A 7,500-nucleotide genomic window follows, 5' to 3' on the forward strand; every position below is an offset into this window, starting at 1 on the left:
ATCTCCTAACATGTTGGTTGCCCAGAGAATGAATTTATTATGAAAAAGGGATTTTTCATACAGGACTTTACAATGCATCCCTTTCATAGTGGGTGCTTTGTGGAGTCAATGGCAGTTGTACAGATCTCAATCCTTTGATCTTTATCCAGGGAGGAGCAGTTGAAAGGCTTCTTTTACTGGCATCTCCAGATTTACTCAGTATTGGGGAATACATTGACTCCCTGGACTCTTATGGATAAACTAATACCAGCGTAGAGATCACTGGGCTAAATAAAACTTTCGTAAACCAGATTAATTACCCACCTATGCCAGTCTGTGTTTACCCCACTTTCTTGTTTATTCTTTCAAATGATTCATTTGAAGTCTGTTTCAATGATTCTTGTTGGATTTCTCAATGCTGGGATGTAACAAAGGACACCCATGCCATGGTGGCATGCATCCCTTGTTGGATCCTTGTTCTGGTGGAAACACCCTCCACTATATCCCTGTTTCGACAAAAAAAGAGATTTTGGCATTACTGCTGCCATAATCATAGCAATTTCAGCCAGTGCAGCTGCTGCTACAGCTGCAGGATACACTATGGCTAGTATGGTTCAGTCAGGCACAAAATTAAATCAGCTTTCAGCAGATCTGACTGATGCCATCACTCTCCTAACTTCTGCTAGTACTAAGTTAAAGGGAGGGCTGATAAATTTGAATCAGTGCCTTGACCTGTCATAGGAACAGATAGGCATCCTGTACCCGATAGTCCAGTTAGGTTGTGAACGAAAGTTGAATGCTCTGTGTATTACCAGGGTCCAATATGAAAATTTCACTCATTCAGCTAATCTGTCTAGACAGCTTTCCTTGTATCTTGCAGGAAATTTGTCTGAGGGATTCGATGAGAGTCTTGAGGCCCTGAGGGTGGCAGTTTTAAACATCAACTCAATGCGAGTGGACCTGTCATTGACAGAGGGCCTCTCCTCCTGGATTTCATCTGCATTTTCTTATTTTAAGGAATGTTTAGGGGTAGGCTTATTTGGTGTTGCCACCTGCTGTGGAATGTGTTCATGCTCTGGTTTGCAAGCTTAGAACTCAACAAACAAATGACAAGGTTGTGATAGCTCAAGCACTTGCTGCCATTGAGCAAGGGGCCTCCCCCGAAATCTGGCTATCTATGCTCAAGAATTAGTTGACACTGGTGGCTGACCTCTTTTGTAGAGTTTGCCCTAGGTCATTTAGTAGTTAGTGTCACATAGCACTGCAATATCCAGGGACAGGCAACTTTCCTCATGCACAGATCAACCTAAGACAGGGGACCCAGTTGTGATAGTGTTACCCTATGACAGGAAAGGCTGTGACATTAGAGGATGTGACCTAAGACAGGAGCCACAGCAGATGGGCATAATGACACAGACCTAGTTCAGCCTCATTTTAATAAAATAAAAAGGGGAAGATGTGGAGAACCGTGCTGTGCTGCTAGCAATCGCCATTATAAGATGGTGCTGGTCTCCGCTGTGCCTAATTAGTAAACAAGCCTTATGCGCAAGGGCAAAAGTGAACTCATGCCTAGTCACTGCCCATCTCAGGGCCTAATAATGGGGTGATAGGAAAGCAATGAATCAGGAGGTGACAGGCCACATCAGGTGATGAAACGCCATGGCTGAGGGCTATATAAGCAACGCCATTTTATGGGGTTGGGGTTTTACCTCCTGAAGAAGCAATAAAGCTTTTTGCTGCAGAAGAATAAGGTTGTCCGAGTTTGTTCTTGCTGGCGAGAACAATAGCTTGGACATTCTTTCTTTCTTTCTTTCTTTCTTTCTTTCTTTCTTTCTTTCTTTCTTTCTTTCTTTCCTTCCTTCCTTCCTTCCTTCCTTCCTCCTTCCTTCCTTCCTTCCTTTCTTCCTCCCTCCCTCCCTCCCTTCTTTCCTTCCTTCCTTCCTTTCTTTCTTTTTTCTTTCTTTCTGTCTTTCTTTCTTTCTTGTTTTGTTTTTTTTTTTTTTTAATTTTTTTTGATTTTTTGGACAATGGGTTTCTCTTTGTATCCCTGCCAATACTGTACATGCCTCTGTAGAGCATGCTGGCCTTGAACTAAGAAATCCAATACTTCTTCCTCTCAAGTGCTGGGGTTTAAGGCATGGACCACCACTGCCTGGCAACCCTGAAACACTTAAACTCTCGAATTAACATTTAAAATTATATAAAAAAAATGTAAAGAAAAGAAAAGAAAAGATAACTCAAAAATACAAACAACAAACAAAAAAAAAACCTTGAAGAAAAAAGATAAAACCTTAAAAAAATACTTAATAAAACAACCCAAATCCAAAAACACCCTAAAATCATTAAAAAAAGAAGAAACACTAAAAATGCATTAAAAAACTCGAAACAAAAAAAAAAAAGTCTAAAACAGTTTAATAAATCCCTACAAAAGCCTTAACAAAAACACTAAAACTATAAATAATTAATAATAATAATAATAATAATAATAATAATAATAGAACACAAATTGAACTTAAAAGTCTTTTTTTTTCTTTGTTTGTTTTATTTTGTTTTGTTTTGTTTTTAGAAACTGGGTTTCTCTGTTTATCTCTGGCTGTCCAAAAGCGCCATCTGTAGACCATGCTGGCCTTGAAATCAAAAATCCACCTAACTGTGCCTCCCAAATGCTGGGATTTAATGCATGGGACACCACTACCTGGTAACCCTAAAGTTCTTAACTCTAAAAATAAATCCTTAATATTAAAATGATAATAATAATAGCCAAAAACTCTAAAAATAAATAAATAAGTAAATAAATAAATAGATAAAAAACTAAACAAATAAATATATAAATACAAATAAAAGATAAATCTTAAAAAAATTTTGAAAAAAAATCCCCAAAATTCTAAAACATTATAAAATTATAAAACAAAACAAAACAAAAAAACAAAAACAAAAACAAACCACTAAAAATACACTAATATACTAAAAACTAAAATTAAACTCTAAAACACTCTTTTAAAAGTCCCTACAAAACCATTTACAAAAACACTAAAAGTCTACAAAAAATTTTACAACAACCCAAAAATAATCTTAAAACTTTTTTGTTTGTTTCCATTTATGTGTTTTTTTTGTTTGTTTGTTTGTTTTTTTTTTTTTTGTTGGTTTATATTTTTGAGTTTTTAGAGACTGGGTTTCTCTGGCTGATCAAGAACTCCCTCTGTAGACCATGCTGGTCTTGAACTCAAAAATCCACCTAACTGTTTCTACAAGGTGCTGGGATTTAAGGCATGGGCGACACTGCCTGGAAACCGTGAAACTCTTAAACCCCAAAAGTAAAACTTTAAAATTAAAAAAGAAGTACCCAAGAACACAAACACAGACAAACATACAAAAAAAAAAAGAAAAGAAAACCCATAAAGAATATTAAAAACAAACAAACAAACAAAAACTCTAAAATCCTTTTTAAAAAACAGTAAACATACACTAAAACCCTGAAAACCAAAAAAACTCTAAAACAATCATCAAAAGTCCTAAATACCCTTTTAAAAAACCTTAAATTCTAAAAAATAAAAAATAATAAAAAAAGTACACAGAAAGCCTGAAATGTCCACAAAGTCTTTATCTTTTCTTTCCTTCTTTCTCTTTCTTTCTTTCTTTCTTTCTTTCTTTCTTTCTTTCTTTCTTTCTTTCTTTCTTTCTCTCTCTCTCTCTCTCTCTCTCTCTCTCTCTCTCTCTCTCTCTCTCTCTCTTTCTTTCTTTCTTTCTTTGAGTTTTTGTTTTGTTTTCTTTTGTTTTTTTTTTTTGTGACTGAGTTTCACTCTTATAAAAACCCTACAAAACCCTTTAAAAAACTATTATATATATATTATATATATATATATTTATAATATATATAAATACCCCAAAATGTTCTTTAAAATATTTTTTTTTGGTTTGATTTATTTTGTTTTTGGAGACTTGGTTTCTCTGTTTAGCCCTGGCTATCCTGGAACTCATTCTGGAAACCAGGCTAGCCTTGAACTTAAAAGCCCACCTGCCTTTGCCTCCCTAGGACTGGAAATAAAGCCATGGACCACCACTGCTTGGCAAAACTTAAATACTATACCCCAAATGTAAGAACGTAAGATTTTTTTCAGAAACAAACACACACACACACACACACACACACACACACACACAAACCTAAAAAAAGTAAAACACTAAAAGAAAACCCCGAAGCCTAAAAAACAAACATAAAAACAAACAAACAATCCTAAAACCGGAGACCCACAATTCCCTTAAAAAATAAAAGAAAGAAGGAAAGAGAGAAAACAGAAAAAAAAAGGACACTAAAACCAATAAAACTCTACAATAGTCTTCTAAACACACTACTAACCCTTAAAAAGACCTTAAAATTGTACAAAAATACACAAGTAGCCAAAAATTTCACTAAAACTGTTTCATTTCTTTCTTTTCTTTTTCTTTTTTTTTTTCTTTTGTTTTGTTTTTTGTTTTTTGTTTGTTTGTTTGTTTGCTAACTTTTTTGGTGACTGGGTTTCTCTGAGTATTTCTAGCTGCCCTGGAATTCACTCTGTGGACCATATTGTCCTCGAACTCAAAAATCCACATACCTCTGCCTCCCAAGTGCTGGGATTTATGACATGGCCACCACAGTCTGTCGACCCTTAAACTCTTAAACTCCCCAATTAACACTTAAAATTAAAAAAAAAAAAAAGAAAGAAAAGAAAACTCAAAAACACATGAAAAAAAAAAACATGGAAAAAAAGATAAAACCTTAAAAAACACATAGTAACACACCAAATCCAAAAACACCCTAAAATCCTTAAAAAAATAAAAATAAAAAACACTAAAAATGCACTAAAATACTCGAAACCAAAAAATCATCTAAAAAAGTCTTATAAAAATCCTACAAAAGCCTTAACAAAAAAGCACTGAAATTATAAATAACAACAACAACAACACAATAATACTAATACTAATACTAATACTAATAATAATTAATAATAATAATAATAATAATAAACAAGAACACAAAATGAAACTAATTTTTTTTTGTTTTTCCTTTTTTGTTTTTTGTTTTTTGGTTTATTGTTTTGTTTTGTTTTGTTTTGTTATGTTTTGTTTTGTTTTGGATTTCCCTCTGTAATCCATGCTTACCTCAAATCCTCAAATCCACCTACCTCTGACTCCCAAGGGCTGGGATTTAATGCATGGGAAACCACTGCCTGGAAAACCTCAAAGACTTACTTCTAAATCTAAAACATTCTTCTAAAATCTCTACAAACCCACTTTTAAAAGCTCTAAAATTCTAAATATATATAAATCCCAAAATGAGCCTCATAATATTTTGTTGGTTTCATTCATTCATTCATTCATTCATTCATTCATTCATTCATTCATTTATTTATTTATTTATTTATTTATTTATTTATTTATTTATTTATTTATTTATTTATTTATTTTGGAGACTGGGTTTTTTCTGTATAGCCCTGGCTAACCTGGAACTCACTCTGTAGACCAGGCTGGCCTTGAACTTACAAATCCACCTACCTCTGCCTCCCAAAGCTGGGAATAAAGGCATGGACCATCACTAACTGGCAACGCTGAAACACTTTACCTCCAAAATAAAAAGTTAATTGTTTCTTCAAAAATACAATAAATATATAAATAATAATAATAATAATAATGATAATAAATAAATGAAGGAAAATACTAAAAGAAAACCCTACAGCCAAAAAACAAACAAACAAAAAACCCGAAAACCTAGGAGACCAAAAAAAAGCAACAATAAAAAACCAATAAAACTCTACATTAGTCTTCTAAACACCCTATTAACCCTTTAAAAAACTCTAAATTTCTACAAAAATACATGGAGCCATAAATTTCACTAAATCTGTTTTCTTTCTTTCCTTCTTTCTTTCTTTCTTTCTTTCTTTCTTTCTTTCTTTCTTTCTTTTTGTCTGTCTGTCTGTCTGTCTGTCTGTCTGTCTGTCTCTGTCTGTCTGTCTGTCTTTCTTTCTTTCTTTTTCTTTCCTTCGTTCTTATTGTTTTTCTTTCTTTTTTTTCTTCTTTTTTTTCAAGTTTTTGGAGACTGAGTTTCTCTGTGTACTTCTGGCTGTCCTCAAACTCACTCTGTAGACCGTGCTGCCTTCGACCTTAACACACTCCAACGCACTTACACACAAAAACAGAAAAAAATACTAAAACGTTAAAGAAAACCGTAAAGCCAAAAACAAACAAAAACACTCTAAAATCTTTTTAAAAAGCACTAAACATACACTAAAACCTAGAAAACCAAAATAACCTCTAAAACAATCTTCAAAAAATCCTGAAAACGCTTAAAAATCCCTAAATTTCTTTAAAAAAAAAAAATTACACCGGAAGCCCAAAATATGCATAAAGTAATTTGCTTCCTTCCTTTCTTTCTTCCTTCCTTCCTTCCTTCCTTCCTTCCTTCCTTCCTTCCTTCCTTCCTTTCTTTCTTTCCTACTTTTTTCTTCTTTTTTTTTAGATTTTGGAGACTAGGTTTCTTTGTGGATACCTACCTATACTGGACCTGCCTCTGTAAACCATGCTGCCCTTGAACTAAGAAATCCAGTACTTCTTCCTCTCAAGTTCTGGGATTTAAGTCATGGGCCACCACTGCCTGGCAACCCTAAAACACTTAACTCCAACAATAAAACCTTAAAATAATAATAATAATAATGATGATGATAATAATAATAATAATTAATAAACTCTAAAAAAAACAAAAATCCTTAAAAATAAAAGACAGAACACTAAAAAAAAATTGAAAAAACCCAAAACCCTAAAACACCCTAAAAAACTTACAAATAAATCATAAAAAACACTAAAAATACACTAAAATACCAAAAAAACAACAACAAAAACCCTCTAAGATGCTCTTATAAAAAAACCCTACAAAACCCTTTACAAGAAACACTAAAATTCTAAAAACAAACAAACAAACAAACAAACAACAACAACAAAAAACAAAAAGGCAAAAATGTCCATTAATTAATTACCTGATATTAAGTTTCTTTCTTTCTTTCTTTCTTTCTTTCTTTCTTTCTTTCTTTCTTTCTTTCTTTCTTTCTTTCTTCGATTTTTTTGTTTATCAATCTATCTCTCTCTCTCTCTCTTTCTCTCTATCTCTCTATCTCTCTATCTCTCTATCATCCATCTATCTATCTATCTATCTATCTATCTATCTATCTATCTATCTATCTATCTATCTATTGAGCTTTTCATGAATGGGTTTCTCTGTGTATCCTCCAAAATGAAAACTTAATATTTTTTTCAAAAAAAAAAAAAAAAAAAAGTAAAATACTAAACGAAAATTCTAAAGCCAATAAAACAAACACACAAACAAACAAATCCAAAAAACAAAACAAAACAAAAAACAAAACAAAACAAGTAAAACGAATAAAACAAAAACACACACACACACACACACACAAAAAATACCCAGAAAGGCCAAAATATCCATTAAGTAATTTTCTCTTTTCATTCATTCTTTCTTTCTTTCTTTCTTTCTTT

Source organism: Mus caroli, unplaced genomic scaffold (assembly GCF_978045245.1).
Source record: "Mus caroli unplaced genomic scaffold, Mus_caroli_1 scaffold_22, whole genome shotgun sequence".
In the NCBI taxonomy this organism is placed as follows: domain Eukaryota; kingdom Metazoa; phylum Chordata; class Mammalia; order Rodentia; family Muridae; genus Mus; species Mus caroli.